Below are 16,813 nucleotides of genomic sequence, written 5' to 3'. Positions count from 1 at the left end.
CATACAAGAAAACAAGCCATGCAGGGGCAAGAACAATACCCACACCACCCACACGCACAGACAAGGACACCCACCTGTGCATGCAGGCACCGGGGAAACATCATGCACAATACAGACAGAAACCAAACACACCAATAAACCAATCACTCATACTTCTCCGGGTACTCCCGAGCAGGAAACCGTAAACAATAAGCCTCCCAAACAAGTTGGAGACTGTCAGAAATCGGACACCCAGGAGTCGCATTAGGCCGAGGCATCGAATTCGGCACTCCCGAGACAAAACACTGCTCTCGTGGAACCCAGATGGTAGAAGGGCACCAGGGAACAGGACACACCAAGTCATCACACTGAAAAGTCACAGTTGCTGTAGATCCGTCGAGCACCTCTCCGGTCGAGAGGACAAAAGGGACAGGTTTCCCCCGAGGACGCTGGGCACACGGGCGCACACTGGGAAGTACATCTGACTGCACTGCAGGCCGCACACCGGCCCGCCCACTAGGGCGTGCACACCGTTCGGTGTCAGGAACCGCACCGAGACCCGCGGAAGGTGGCTCCGCAAGGGCCCTAGAGCCCCCACCAACCGGAACAGGAGCAGAGGCCCCCCCGCTTCACATCCTTCGTCAACACCACCACAAGGTCGCTCTTACCAGGGGCAACAGCCCACTGAGGGGAGCCACCAGCAGGAGGCACAGCATCCAACTCAGAAGGAACCACATGAGGCAACACAGCGTCGGCCACATCATCATCCTCCATTTCATCCCGCTCCTCTGCCCACGACCGGCGAGGTGACGCACCCCGAGCCGAGCGACGGCGCTTAAACAGAGGCTGCTGATCGTCGGAGCTGTCACCCCCAACAAGCGGTGACCCAGAAGAACCATCGACAGGCGGCCCCAAAATCGGGGCAGCACGTTCCCGCAGAACAGCAGCCTCAACAACGCGGGGCAAAAAGCCACCACTAGGAACGGAGACCGGAGTCGGAGAAGGAAGAGACACAACAGGTGGAAGGGAAGACGTCAGCACACATGAGGTATCCAGGGACGGCGACCATACCACTGCACCGTCAGCCCCGGGAAGCACACGGCCTCCAGCAGGAAACTCAGGCACCACCCCTACAGCATCCCCCAAGGTCACCGGATGCGGATGCACGTCCACAGTCATCGAACGATGAAGGCCCGAAACAGGCGCCCCCAGGTCCCCCGAGCTCACCGGCGGGGCAGACACATCCGGTCCAGACGCATCGACATCCGGAACCGCCACAGGATCCACACCAGGCACGAGCACAGAGCGAGAATCCGCCACGGAGTCCACACGCACAGATAAGCGAGGAAAATCATCCTCTAGGAAAACTGAAGGGGCACCTGTATGAGGAGCGTCACAATCGGCCGCGACGTGGCCCTTGGCACCACACCGGAAACACGTCCGGGTCTGCCCCTGATAGAAGGTCCTCAGAGACAGCCCACGATATGAGACCCTGGACGGTATAGGGCTTGTGAGCCGCATGACAAGCGTGCGTGAACCCAGCCGGACCCCCTTCAGTCGGCCCGCACTCAAAGTGTTGAACCGGTGCTTCACCACCGACCCAAACCGCGTAAACAAGGCCATGAGGGTCGCCTCGGGGAAGGTCACCGGCACACCGTGAATACTCACAAACGTCAATGGCCCCCAGGGATCCGAGATCTCTACAGACACAGCCGAATCCGGAAGAGGAAGAGTGCGGCCATTCCAGCGGGCCACAAACTCCTGGTATACAGTTGACTTGGCGAACGACACCGCAACACGGGCGGGCGACAACTTCTCTAGGAGAGTGTTGTTGCCTGCCTGGCTGCAAGCTGACGTGGCCGTTTTGACATGGGGGGCCTGGCCATTCCTCCTGTGTTGCGGGTGAATTCCATGGGCCTGGAATTCACGTGTAAGGCTGGTTATCCGGCCATTGAGTTAGTTATGTGCGACATGCTTTGTGTCTCGGTGGAAGCTGTGTATGGCGTTGAGCTTGTTACGGCCCACCGGGTGATTGTCAAGTTCGTGGGGGAGGAGTATCGGGACTTCCTCCGGCGGAACGAGGGGCGTTCATTGCAGTTGCCGGATGGCGCCGGCTCCGTTACGATCTCGGACCGAAGTGGTGCCCTGACATATGTCAGTGTGCACGGTGCGCCCCTGGAGTTCCCTGAAGACCTTCTCCGGCGCTTCTTCGGGAGGTATGGTGTAGTCATCAGTGTGCGCGTGAACAAGCTGTCCTCGGGGAAGTATGCTGGGAAGCAGACGAACGTCCGTACATTAGGTATGCGCCTGCGGTCGAATATCCCATCTTTTGTCCGGCTGCTGGGCTACTACGTTCGGGTGTACTATGCCCGGCAGCCCCGTACTTGTTACCGGTGTGGCCAGTTGGGGCATCAGGCTGCTGGGCTACTACGTTCGGATGTACTATGCCCGGCAGCCCCGTACTTGTTACCGGTGTGGCCAGTTGGGGCATCAGGCTGCCGGGTGCTCTGAGACACCTGCTGCACCCGTTAACTTATTCCGGGAGGAGGATTTCCCGCCGCTCCCTCAGGGCGTGGATTCCGGAGATGAAGTGGAGCAGGTCCCAGTCGCTGCTGATGCGGCCCCTCCTGTGTCACCCGACATGCCCCCCGGTGCTTGTTGTCCCTCAGCCGAGTGCGTCTGCGTCTTCCTCGACTCCTGCTGCTGCGCCTGGTCCTGCTCCCTCGCCAGGTGTTCCGGCTGTGCTGGGTGTTGGGGGGGCTGCGGAGCATCCTGTTGTGTGCGACCCGGTTCCCCATGTGATTGAGGCTGCTGCAGTACTGCGACGGGCGTTGGTTCGCCCGGTTCGTGAGGGCCGTGGTTCTGGGTCCGCCTCCGGCTGTGAGGATGTGCGGCCAGTGCCCAAGCGTTCTAGGCGCTCTTCTACTGCTTGGGCTGATATGGAGGACTACGACGCGGGTGGAGCTTCGGGAGATGGTGTGGCGATTCCGGGTGCCTCGTGCTCTACGACGCTGGTGGTGGCTGATGTCCATGTGTCAGCTGTTGACGATGATTGTGCGTAAAATTTACCTCCTGTTCTTTCTCCTGCAGAAGGTTCTACGCAGTGGGAGGTGGTTGCTCCTACAGGCATGGATGGTGTGGATCCTGGTGCGAGCCGAGGCATCCAGCTGGTGCTGAAAAAGGATGCCAAGCGTGGGGGGTCCCAGCAGGTACAACGTTCAGTGGTTGACGAGGGGCCCTGTGAGGCAGCCGAGGAGGCTCCCAGTGTGCTGCCCATTGGCCGGCCTCTTGGGAAGGTGCCTCTCCCTCTCATCTTGGCCTCTGGAGTGGCGAATGATGCTGACCATCCGTTGAATTTTGACATTGTTGACCGTGTGCGTCCTGATCCGTGGTGCCCTTCTACCATCTGGATTCGTCGGGCTGTTTTATTGTAGGTGTGCCAGAGTTAATGCCTGATCCTCGTACGCTCAATAGTGACCATGTTTCGGAGGACATTATGTTACTTTGGGAGGCGTATTGTATTCGCTTCCCGGCGGAAGAGTGGCCGGACAAGTATGAGATATTTTCGTAGTCTGTGTGCTTGCTGTGTGTTTGGTGTGGTGTTGTGATGTTTTGTTGTATTTTTCTTTTGTTTTCTTGTGTTTTTTATGTCGGCCCTTCAGGCCGGTGTTTAGTGACTTTTTGTATGGTTGTGTATTGATTTGTTTGTTTCTTGATGTACTTTGTTGTTGCATTCTTGGTCCTTCAGGCTAGTTGTTGTGTTTATGCCTGATTTGTTTTCAGGTGTGCGTGTTTATTGTAATTGTTTATTTTGGCCTCGCCTTTGGGCGGATGGCTTGGTGTGTGTTTTTTTTTATTAATGTATTGATTTTATGTTGCTTTACCTGTTGTACGTGTTTGGACAGTCTTGTGTTTGCACTGTTCTGTTTCCTGCTATGCCTCTTGTTGTATGTTTTGTTTTTCTGGAGGTGTTGTTTTGTACTGTGATTGCTGGATTGCCATTGTATTCTGTTTTGTGCTTTGATGTATGCTGTATTTTTCATGTTTTTCTTGTGTATGTGTTTTGTTGTGCTATGCTGTTTTGTTGTGCTATGCTGTTTTGTTGTGTTATGCTGTTGGCCCTTCTGGCCGGTGGTCTATTGTTTTCCTTTATGTATTCTGTATTTTTATTGTATTTAATTTGCATGCTCTGCATGTAAAAATAAAAATAAAAAAAATAAAAAAACTTCTCTAGGCCCAGGAGCTCGGGGACGTCAACACGGAGGACGTCGAGGAGGGCAACTTCAACAACGGGCCAACCCACATCAGCAGAAAAATCCAGCCGCACTGTGTCTAGTCTTCTGATACGGCTAGTACCAGCTCCGTCCACAACCCGTTCTCGCAAATTCGTAAAGTCAATATTGACTTATTAACTACGTGCATAGGTGATATACTAAACATGATAGATACCCCTAAAAAGATTCATAGAAAACACCGACCTTACCTAACCTTGTTAGTATCTTAAGATAAGCATCTTATTGCTTCGTAATTACAATTATTACTTAACCTATACCTATTATAGGTTTGGTAATAATTGTAATTACGAAGCAATAAGATGCTTATCTTAAGATACTAACAAGGTTAGGTAAGGTCGGTGTTTTCTATGAATCTTTAAGGGTATCTATTATGTTAAGTATGTCACCTATGCACATATTTAATAAGTCAATATTGACTTATTAAATTTGCGAGAACGGGTTGCCGTCCATACTGGCAGGTGGGGCCCCGACCAGCGGGAGCTCCACACCCCCCCCCCCCCCACAGCAACCGCCACTCAGCAACGGCAAACGACCACTGACAGCCAGAGCTCGACGTCTGCACCCTCTGGTGGCGCAACCAGGACCTCCTTTAACTCATGTTAAAGTTGGGGGTCGGCCACAGCCTGGACGAGCTGTAACCCAGCGCCGGGACCGCAGCACTGCAGCCCTACCACTCAGGCCAGCGTGCGTGTATAGTGTGTATTTAGTGTGTGAAGTGAGGACACAATGAATATTAATCACAATATTATTGTTTTAAACAACTGTGACAGTCGTTAATGTTTACACTAATCCAGAGATAGATCATTCAAGTGTGTAATTTGGAAAATGACCGCGGACGAACAGTTTGTCTTGTGTGTTCGTGTGCGTGCGTGTGTGCCCGTGTTCCTAAGGATATAACGTGTTCTCCCTTTGTCAAGTTTTTATCATCAGGACGACGCGACACAGAGTAAGTACTGTTTAATGTTTACAGAAAATTGTTGATATTAATGAAAATATGCGATGGTATAACAACTTGTTCGTGAGTACTTGGTATAACAACGTCGTTCGTGAGTACTTGGTATAACAACTTGTTCGTGAGTACTTGGTATAACAACGTCGTTCTTCTTTACCCGTGTTGTCCGTTGACCAAGAGTTGATTAGCCTGAACAGCGGTCGCGTCGTTAGCGTAGAGATTTATTATTATGAGTAATAAGGGTACCTAAATTTATCAGAGTAATCGTCTCGTCTTTTTAAGTGTTTTTTCAAACCAATTCCTAAGTGTATATCTATTAACACTCACCCATAGCCTTTTGTTGTTTACGCCCTTCGTGCAGGAGAACGAGCTTACCCATCACAGCCAGGATAAATCAGTATGGTTAAGCTTAAGCTGTGAGAAGGAAAAGCTGCATGTCTACGAAAAATTGTTTTTTTTTTTTTTTTACTTCCTGTGAGCACCTCCTTGTTAAGTCATAATAGCGCTAACTGACAGTTTAACGTGAAGTAAGACGCCAGGCAGTTTAACGTGAACTAAGATGCCAGGCAGTTTAACGTGAAGTAAGATGCCAGGCAGTTTAACGTGAACTAAGATGCCAGGCAGTTTAACGTGAACTAAGACGCCAGGCAGTTTAACGTGAAGTAAGACGCCAGGCAGTTTAACGTGTAGTAAGACGCCAGGCAGTTTAACGTGCAGTAAGACGCCAGGCAGTTTAACGTGAACTAAGACGCCAGGCAGTTTAACGTGAACTAAGACGCCAGGCAGTTTAACGTGTAGTAAGACGCCAGGCAGTTTAACGTGCAGTAAGACGCCAGGCAGTTTAACGTGAACTAAGACGCCAGGCAGTTTAACGTGTACTAAGACGCCAGGCAGTTTAACGTGAACTAAGACGCCACGCAGTTTAACGTGCAGTAATACGCCACGCAGTTTAACGTGCAGTAAGACGCCACGCAGTTTAACGTGAACTAAGACGCCACACTGATATCGGAAGCTACGATCTCGACTGTGAGCTGCACACGGGAGTAAAACAGAAATGCACGACACTTCCTCTTTTTTTGTTGACCAGACCACTCACTAGAAGGTGAAGGGACGACGACGTTGCGGTCCGTCCTGGACCATTCTCAAGTCGATTCCTCTTTTTTTTTATTTATTCCTGATTTACTGTCTTCGATCAGCAGCACTATTGGTCTTCCTACCAATAATCACCATATTACCGCCAGAGGTTTCTTGTACTAACACATGTCAGTCATGTTTCTTGTCATTTACATGCTTACAATGATTAAATAATCGTTGCACATAGTATACTTCTTACTGGAACTGCAGTAAATTGAAGATCGTAAATTATTATAGTCATAAAGAAATATTTGCACAGTTTCCTACTGTAAACAAGCTTGGTAACCACCTTCCACTGCCTCTAAAACGCTCCCAATAACTCGTATCACACATTCTTACATATGGTTTGTTATTTGGCTCTCACCTTCCAACCCCCAGCTCCTCTTTCTATCAACTATTCTCCCATCTACAAGCACCTCTTTTTAATAGGAGGGTACAAAAGTAGACTACTACTAACTTGGCACCCTGAGAGCTTCCCCGGCCTGGGCTGTCCTATTCTTCTCACTCTCCCCTGATATAACTGCTTCAGAGAGCTGGTGGTGCTCTGATAATTAATACCTACTCATGGATGAACAAATTATAATTTGTATATCTTTCCATGAATGCCAAACATTTTATTTAAGATTAACTTTCACCCATGAAACTTCTTGAATATTAATTGCTAATCATTACTGTGTAAGAGTAAGATAATATAAATTTCAAAATTATTATTTTCACACATATCACAGCAAACAGTTCTCTTCCGGGTCGACAAGAGCAATCAGTAGTCATAAATGGCCGCCCGCTTGATCGTTCGCTGTTGCTAAAATACCATATATAAATTTGTAATTTTAAATATTACGAATGCAGTAAATGTGTTATTTAAACTTATTGAAATTTCAGTTTGCACAGGTAATGCGTTTGGCCTCATTTGACTACAATATTCAGGCAAAATATATATGAAATTGGGAATGCATTTTTCCCGCTGCGGGGTGTTAATCAATTCTTGTTTGGCCGATGGTATATGAACGCTTTGTGTGCTGAACTAATTGTATATGGAAAATGTCACACACACACACACATATATACATGCATTCACACATGTGGTTTTCTTACTCTAGTTTTGAACTCTGTAGAAATGGGGGAAGTATCTGAAATTTGTAAAATTATTTATGTGGTGTCTATACTCAAGAAGTTAGGGAAGACGGGGGACACGGAGTTAAAGGCCGGTATTACTAAAAATATCCCCAGCAAGATATTAGAGGCTTATTAAGACGCTTGTAGAACATTACTACAGAATCAACCAGTGCAATATAAATAAAAATGGGTGTTACTCCCATAAGGACTACAACATACAATTTAAATATAAAAATGACAGAAAATATTAAACTAAAGAGCGAGACCAAAAATAATCATAGACCAATCTCTCTCGTTCAGAGGTCTGGAAAGCGATCAGGCAGAGACGCCTGGAAAATATCGAAGGCGAATCTGGACGGCCGTAAGTCGTGGGCAGAAAGGAAAGGTGTCAGGGGAAGGACAGTACGAAGTTGGAGAGAAGACAAGGTGGGGAGGAAATGGGTATGAGTAGGAAATAACGATGTCAGAGAGGGCGCTAGTGAAGAGGAGGACGGCAAGGGAAGTAGGAGGCTCCTAATAGTTACATGTATAGATGACTAAAACAAAAAGATGTTGAGAAGAGGAGGAAGCAGATTTAATATGGTCATTAAAAGATAAATAATGAAAGATCAAAAGAAATATTTGCATGTTTATTTGTTGGTAGCGGCAAGGTGAAGAATACAGACAGACAATAGAGAGAGAGAGAGAGAGAGAGGTGGGGGGGGGGGGGTGGAAGATTGATATGAATGAATGATTATATTTGGTTTAAGCGGGAAATTAGATCTTTCTCAGTTACTTATTGTGAACTTTGTGGTGCGGGGTTCTCCTCTCCTACCGGTGTCCTGGTCACGTCAGGGTACTCGAGGCACACACACAGAGTGGGGGTCACACTCACCACCGGCCTGGTACCCCGTGAAGAGTGGAGTAAGGTCAATGGTTCCCCTGGGCTCCGGTGTGGGATTATGTGCCAAAGTATATATTTATTTTATTTTAGTAAGTGAACTGAATATTTAAATATTTATTATTGAGTGGACTGTATAACATGGTTAATTGAATTTACCACAGTTCCCACATTGGGGGGTTATGGTGTTAGTGTTAATTCAGGTAGTTCAGGACTTAAAATTTTTAATTAAATTTATATTCAAGATCAAGGTGAACTGAATTAATTGTTGTTGGTAGTCCTGGTCGTCGACCAGGACTATCTCAGTTTGTCTCGGGTCGTTTAGAATCTGAGGAGCGATTCTAAGGTCATTCACTTGGCCTTTCCAGCCTGCTCTCCTACTAGACAGCTAGACTAGCACGTTTTGAAGTCCCACTTCTGGCGGTTTGGGGGACTCTTGAATGCTCCTCGGGAAGTTGATCAGCGTCACAACTGCCTTCGACCATGATTTCAACCAGCTAGCGTCCACCTCCACAGGTTATACCGCTTCTTGCTGGAGATACAAATGGCGCGTCCTTCCCCGACAAACGCTAGGAGTGCAGTGACGCCGTGAGTCTGCAGTTCACGAGGAAGGCGGTGGCGGCACGTTACGTGCTGCTGAAGAGTTTAAATTGGCCGCGCTCCCGGCGGCCAGCCAATCATAACTCCTACTTTCTTGGAGACTCGGTATCCCCGCTTCCGGTTTGTTTTCGGCGGGAAACGCTCACTCTTGCCTGGTTGTGTCTGCTATCTTTTTATAATTCCGGGTTGAAAAGGTTTTGTCCTTCTGTGGTTAAGTGGGGTAAGACGAGCGTCTAGGAGTCGCTAGAATGCTGGATCATGCATTGCTCCAAATTATTTTCTCAGGTGAGAGATGATAACTAAAAGTATGAAGTAAATTTTTTTACTATGAAAACTAAAGGAAGAAAATTATACTTCATTGTATTTAATATTACAACACAGGAAAATTATTTAATCCTAAATAAAGTGTTCCACAGATGGTTCTTGAAAGGCTGAAGATTTTATGAGAGAGGGATAGAGGGAAAGTAAACAAGAGAGGGCGGGAAAAAATGGAGGGAAAAAGAGAGGGGAGGGGAGGTGAGGGGGATTTGAGAAGGATAGGGAAGAAAGGGGAAGAGTAGTAAGAGGGGTAAAGAGACTAGGTGGAGAGCGAACGAGAGGAGTGGGGGAGGGGGCGAGGAGAGATGTTGGGGAAAGAGACGAGAAAGTTGGAGAGGGGGAAGTAGTGAAGAACGGAGGACTTTGGAAAGGGGGAGAGGTAAACAGAAAAGGGAGGTGGAAGGGTAGGGGGTGAGAGGGACCAGGGCATTTCAGTATGAACATTTTGTTTGTGTTCAGTGAAGATCCTATTTACCCAAATTCTGCTAACCGTAAGAAGATATTTGCAACAAAGGACTCCATAAACGTTGAATACCGAACTTTCTATTATAATTACTGTGCATTATGTCGGAAAATCCGACACCATTTAATAATCATACAGATAATAACTGTATTACCAACAAGTTACCCATAGAAAACGTAACTTGTAGTGGAATTACCGTCTAAGAAAACGGGATATCATCACCACATACCATTATAATTCACCAGCTATTCTGCTGGGAATTATTCTTAAATACATTAGTCTTTGGACTTTACCATCATAAAAACATCTTATATAAATTAACTTAATTATCAATATTAAAGTAGAGTAAATGTGACCCTTCTATCACTTTCTGAAATCTGGACAAAGTAGGCCAGGCGTCAGGGAGGAAGGAGGGCAGCCATTGTTGTTATAGAGACCAGAGGCTCACACGGGAGCAAATTCGGCTCCTGTTAATTTTACTTGGACGTAGTGTTATGGATACCAAAGGTGTACCATCTGTCAACACGCTGTCAACAAATCAAGTTAAGTGTTCTTTCCGAAACCCATTATCTATCATTAGTGGCCATTAATGTCATTATATAGGGTGACCCGGTTAGAACGCGTAATCGCCTCAAACTAAAGGTAATTAAGCCAGGTCTTTAATGTTCCATGTACTGTATAGTGTTTTCTCTGATATAGCTTGTCATATATAGGATTCTGGCTTCACAGCTAGCGCACTTTTGACAGGTCAAGACGAGGATGCAAGATTATGTGCACCAGTTACTGGGTGATAGAAGCTACCTCAAAGAGGATAATTTGGTGTCTACACTCTAGTTATACCTGGTGGACTAACCTGCTGTACAATAAGAGAAGGAACCTCATCAATGTATGTAGCTATTACTGTAGTTTGATTGGCTGCATATGTGTAATATAAACCCCCCCTAATGTGTAGAGGATCGATTTGTGAGATTATGAGATTATTGCAGAAATACAGTCCACTTATCATTATACAAATTGCTATCGAAGTATATAAATTAACGTAAATATAAATTCATATAAATTAAATAAATATAAATCTCACAGGTCGGTTCCCACATTATTTGGTCATCTTCGAACCGGATGACGGATTATTTGATCCTTTGAACCCACATTTGGTCATCTTAGTACCGGATGAACCAGTTATCCAGTGGATTCATTAAATATACTAGTGCAGTGTTATTTAAACAAAGCCAGCAGTCAAGACAGCGGCGAAGCCTCGTGGGAGCTCAGGAGCCTCCCTCAGTTCAGATCTGCCTCATCAGCGGTTTCATGCACACCCACAGAGATTTGGTGGTGTGTTATTCTGTGAAATGACAGCGCTAATATAGAATCCAGCCAAATTAGTGACTGTGTCTTCGCGAGATTGTTCACGGATTTCGTGGTGTTACATTTCGCGAGAGATTATCCACGAATTTTGTGGAGTTTATTTCGCGAGGTCACTAATAACATTTAATACTTCTAGATAATATTAGAAGTTTCATAGAGGCTAATTAAGAGGCTATTATCAATAATTGTGTATATTATTTCTCCAAAATAGAGAATTATTTAATATATATTGCACTAGTGATCACAGTATAATATTTACTAATTGCCAACCCACAACAGGGTAGGATATTAACCATTGACTAGTTGAACTATTATCGTTCATCCTAGTCCCATTATTACCATAGTCAGTTGTACTATATTCAATAACCTAACACCATTAATGAATGGTCCAGACCCTATTTTGGGTGTAATTTTTATCAACTCGAGTTGAGTTGTGTATATATAATAATTTACTTATGATCATTACACCTTTGAGTGATTAATTAGTGTCTCTACCATCCTAGGGTGATATAGAAGAGCTAACCTAAAGGTACTTCCAGTGACACTGGTTTATCACTCAAATCATTAGTGTGTATGATTGTATATATATAATGTGTATTAATTTTAAGTGCTAACCTCTAGTAGAGGTAGGATTATTGCCTAGTGAGTTCAGAATTTACCCTAGGCTACCATTAGTGTTTGTTCAGTATTATGAGCGACCCAAGTACAAGTCCCACAAGGCTTCACCAACTAGCCAGTATGGATAATGCAGGGAGAATGAAAAGAACCCTTGCAGGTCTTAAAGGCCACTTAACAAGACAGATCAAGAAATGTGAAGATTTGTCACAACAATCAACAGTTGATTATGCTGACCTGGAAAGCTATTATCAAGCAGCTGCAGGTAAATTTGAGCAAATCAAATGTCAAATAGCAACATATGTGGCTGAACTTGCCAACACCAATTTATCAGAAACAGAAATAGACGACATTATGGTTGATCTTGCGAATTATGAAGATCAGACTCAAGCCACATTACAGCCTTATGTCAAATTAATTGCCCAGAACAAGGCAGCAACAACAACAACAGTTGCATCTAATACGAGTCAAGCAGAAGCTCGACTCCCTCCAATTAATTTACCCACTTTCTCAGGAAAAGATGAGGAAGATTGGGACGAATTTTGGAACAAATTCGTTGACCTTGTAGACTCAAAACAATCTTTACCAAAGAGTAGTAAATTCTCTTATTTGCAAGGTCAATTATCAGGTGAGGCTAAAACAGTAGTATCCCATCTGAGATTAACTAATGACGGCTATGATCTGGCAGTAAAACTCCTCAAGGATAATTATGCTGATCCAGAAGTAAGAACATCACATTTAGTTCATGAGCTGTTGCATTTACCCCCACCGGAGGCTTCAGCTGATTCACTCCAAGTCTTCAAGCTGGAGGTAGAATCATTGATCAATGCCCTCAGCCTGACAGCAGATACAAACGGGGCTGAGTGGGTCTTGAAAATAATTGTCCAGGAGAAAATACCTAGGGACATATTGAGACAAATGAGTGCTCATTACAATAAAAGCATCTTATCCATGAATGAAATATCTGAAGGTTTAAAGTCAGTAGTTCATCAATTACGAACACATGACAAATTAAAACCACCAAGTAAACCCTCAGAAACCAATAATAGTAAACCACAGAGTACCAAAGGTACTCCAAATCAATCTAGACAATATAATTCAACACCAAAGTGGAACAGTGGCAGTGTGGGCGTATATGCAGTGGGACCCTCCAAGCCTATAGTTACTGTGTCACCCAAGAACATGACACGAAAGGGTACAGGAAGCTATGGAACATGTTTGTTCTGCAATGAGAAACATTCAATGTACCACTGCTCTAATTTTCCTGATAGTGACGCCCGTGTTGAGCGACTCAAAGATTTGCAACATTGCACGAGGTGCCTCAGGAAACATAACATCAAGGATTGTGATACCCAATTACACCCTTGTAATAGGTGTAACAAAGGTCAGCACCATGCAGCATTGTGCAGAGACACCAAAACAACGTCTCCAAACCCCAAGGTGGAAGATAGCATTCCCACCACAGTACAGTACTGCAAGGTGCAACAAACAAAGAGTGTCCAATCGGCAAAGTCTAAAGGTAATACGACTTTGCCTACTGCCCAAATTACCATCCTGAATAAGAGGGCCAAGGTCCATACCCGTGGGTTGTTTGACCAAGGATCCCAGAGAACATATATCACTAAAAAGTTGGCAGATGAATTACAATTAAGGCCTGTAGCCCAGATGTCATTCAACATCTCAGGGTTTGTAACAGATGCAGGACCTCAAGTCTACCAGGTGGTACAACCATCAGTACGCTTAGGCAGGTACGTCTGTCGAGTACAAGCCATTGTGGTGGACAAAATACCAGTAGACCTACAAGTTCAAGGTCTGCGAGCAACAGCCAAATTCCTGAGAAATAGAGGAATAAAATTGGCAGATAATATTAAGTCTGATCACCTCAACGACTTCGGTCTCCTTGTAGGGACAGACTATTGTCATCGATTCATTGGTAGCCCTACTAAATATCAGGGTATAACCATGTTAAACTCTGCAGGAGGTAAATTACTCTCAGGCCCAGTATCAAGCCTGAGGAGACCTATGCCTGCAGATAAACAATACCAATAGAAACCTAAATTTGTCAGCTGATTATATTTCTCCAGTAGCATTATACTAAGGAGATTACAGCTGACTATAGTAACAGAGGTTGATGTTAGTATCATCATTTAAAGCTGGAGATGAGTTCATGAGGCCTCAGTGGCAAATCAGTGAACAGTAGCTTAAGCAGCTACAAGTCACTGCGACCAATGTCACTGAACCCACTGCAGTCTCAGAACCATACTTTACTTTAATGATGAGCTATTCAATCTTCTGAATCAATTAACTAAATTAAACCCCAATAAATCTGATGACTGATTTGATACATTTATTATTTAATCAAGATGTATTCCATGGGCCTCAGTGTTTATATATCAGTGACCAGTTACCTGAAGAAACTTCAAGTTATATCTAATGTCACTGATCTCACTGCAGTCCCTGAATCATACTTGACTGTAATACTTGATCACATCCAGTCTTCTGGGTTAAATAATATGTAATAAGGCTTGAATATTAGCCTTTCAAGAGTTGACAGGGAAATGAAATCGCATTAGACTTCTAACCCCTGCAACTCTAGTACGGGACATCCGTCCTGTACGAACAGACTCACAAATGTGTGATTACTAACTACTAACATCAAATTAATCTAATAATTCGAAGGAGGAGTATCGGTGTTCGTCTGTTCTAAAGAGGACTTCGACCCGTGAGCAGCCCCCTGGGGAATTATGTCGGAAAATCCGACACCATTTAATAATCATACAGATAATAACTGTATTACCAACAAGTTACCCATAGAAAACGTAACTTGTAGTGGAATTACCGTCTAAGAAAACGGGATATCATCACCACATACCATTATAATTCACCAGCTATTCTGCTGGGAATTATTCTTAAATACATTAGTCTTTGGACTTTACCATCATAAAAACATCTTATATAAATTAACTTAATTATCAATATTAAAGTAGAGTAAATGTGACCCTTCTATCACTTTCTGAAATCTGGACAAAGTAGGCCAGGCGTCAGGGAGGAAGGAGGGCAGCCATTGTTGTTATAGAGACCAGAGGCTCACACGGGAGCAAATTCGGCTCCTGTTAATTTTACTTGGACGTAGTGTTATGGATACCAAAGGTGTACCATCTGTCAACACGCTGTCAACAAATCAAGTTAAGTGTTCTTTCCGAAACCCATTATCTATCATTAGTGGCCATTAATGTCATTATATAGGGTGACCCGGTTAGAACGCGTAATCGCCTCAAACTAAAGGTAATTAAGCCAGGTCTTTAATGTTCCATGTACTGTATAGTGTTTTCTCTGATATAGCTTGTCATATATAGGATTCTGGCTTCACAGCTAGCGCACTTTTGACAGGTCAAGACGAGGATGCAAGATTATGTGCACCAGTTACTGGGTGATAGAAGCTACCTCAAAGAGGATAATTTGGTGTCTACACTCTAGTTATACCTGGTGGACTAACCTGCTGTACAATAAGAGAAGGAACCTCATCAATGTATGTAGCTATTACTGTAGTTTGATTGGCTGCATATGTGTAATATAAACCCCCCCTAATGTGTAGAGGATCGATTTGTGAGATTATGAGATTATTGCAGAAATACAGTCCACTTATCATTATACAAATTGCTATCGAAGTATATAAATTAACGTAAATATAAATTCATATAAATTAAATAAATATAAATCTCACAGGTCGGTTCCCACACATTACACTCAAGGACAAAACCATAAAATATGATACACGAGCGAATGTTTTTAAGACTTTGGAGCATAATTTTCAGCTATCAGTTCCGTATTTCACGTGTACAGTGAAGGGTGTATATCTGTCATTAAAAATATTCATTGTATATATATTATATATATATATATATATATATATATATATATATATATATATATATATATATAATATATATATATATATATATATATATATATAATATATATATATATATATATATATATATATTATTGTGTATATATGTATATGTATATAATATGAAATATATACAGAGCATTAATTGTACCTGGTTGCATGCTATGCTTGCGTAATGTATTGGGGAGTCAATACCAAGCACTTTGCATGCATACGAAAAAACCGGTGAAATTAATATGCAGAAACTGAACCCTGTTATTAAGACGCGTCAAATTATCTGCGCCTTCCCTCAGTTCTTGTTCCTTTCATATTTTTGGGTTACTGACAGTCTGGCATTATAAATATTAACTCTTAAATATGCGTGTATCTAACTCACAAATTACCGGTTCACATTTTTAACCTGTCAGAATAATGCAACATTCAACCCTTTAGCCAGTCTTAACACTCGGTCAGTGACGTTTGCGCAACCTTTTTGGCTTCAGTTCTTATCTTTATTTACTAATTTATTCCATATTCATACTCTTCACCGCCTCTAAAAGTGTGTTCTTGTTCCAGTGAACCCTGTCACACTTTACTGTTTATATTACACGAATTTAAAAAATCATCCATTTCTTAATTTTATTTTGAATTCGATTTTATAATACTTCCTTTGCCATTATTACCTAATTTATTTTAATATCTTAATTGTTTAAATTTCTTGCCAGAATCATATTTTTTGTATTTACTTACAATTTGACTCGCTTTGTCAAGCATTTTTGTTTCAAATTATAGTATGGAATCCCCATGAGAATCCTTTTCCCTAAAATATTGTAAATTAAGCATTCATAGTCCATTGTTATCCCACAGAAAGTAAATTATAAGCCTGGTACTTGCTGGGCTGCAGCTGGATAATCTGAGATTCGAACTCAGACCTCAGAATTACGAGACCGTGGTTCACCAATCAGGACATGGATGCTCGCTCATGTTAGTATCCACAATATTGTTGATTGTATCTTATATGGCAGGGATGTAGTGGATAAACACCTCCACGTAGCTTAATGATGCTTCAAGGAAGGTTTTAAGTCTCGGTTGGGTACCAGTTTGCTGCTTCTGAGATTCTTCCTTATTAATAGCATCCATGGCCTGGATGTTCTTGGTAGGCTCAGGTCTCACACTTTTGAAGGCCGAGTTGGAGTCACCGATGATC

General features: G+C 43.7%; 1 protein-coding gene across 5 annotated transcripts in view; it reads left to right on the top strand.

The window, feature by feature from the left end:
- LOC123768334 (proteasomal ubiquitin receptor ADRM1-like) overlaps window positions 1-16,813 on the top strand; it is a 435,185-nt gene that overhangs the window by 190,339 nt on the left and 228,033 nt on the right. The window contains exon 1 of one of the 5 annotated variants that reach the window (XM_069302944.1): window positions 4,799-5,220. The exons of 1 other annotated variant lie outside the window; for it this stretch is intronic. The gene's annotated coding sequence lies outside the window, so the exon portion shown is untranslated. Of the gene's footprint in view, window positions 1-4,798; window positions 5,221-16,813 lie in introns of those variants that run through there. 3 more of the 5 variants (XM_069302942.1, XM_069302938.1, XM_069302943.1) reach the window with 3 other exon arrangements.

This window comes from Procambarus clarkii, chromosome 49, assembly GCF_040958095.1.
Source record: "Procambarus clarkii isolate CNS0578487 chromosome 49, FALCON_Pclarkii_2.0, whole genome shotgun sequence".
NCBI lineage: Eukaryota > Metazoa > Arthropoda > Malacostraca > Decapoda > Cambaridae > Procambarus > Procambarus clarkii.
This window is presented reverse-complemented; position numbering and strand designations above follow the sequence as displayed.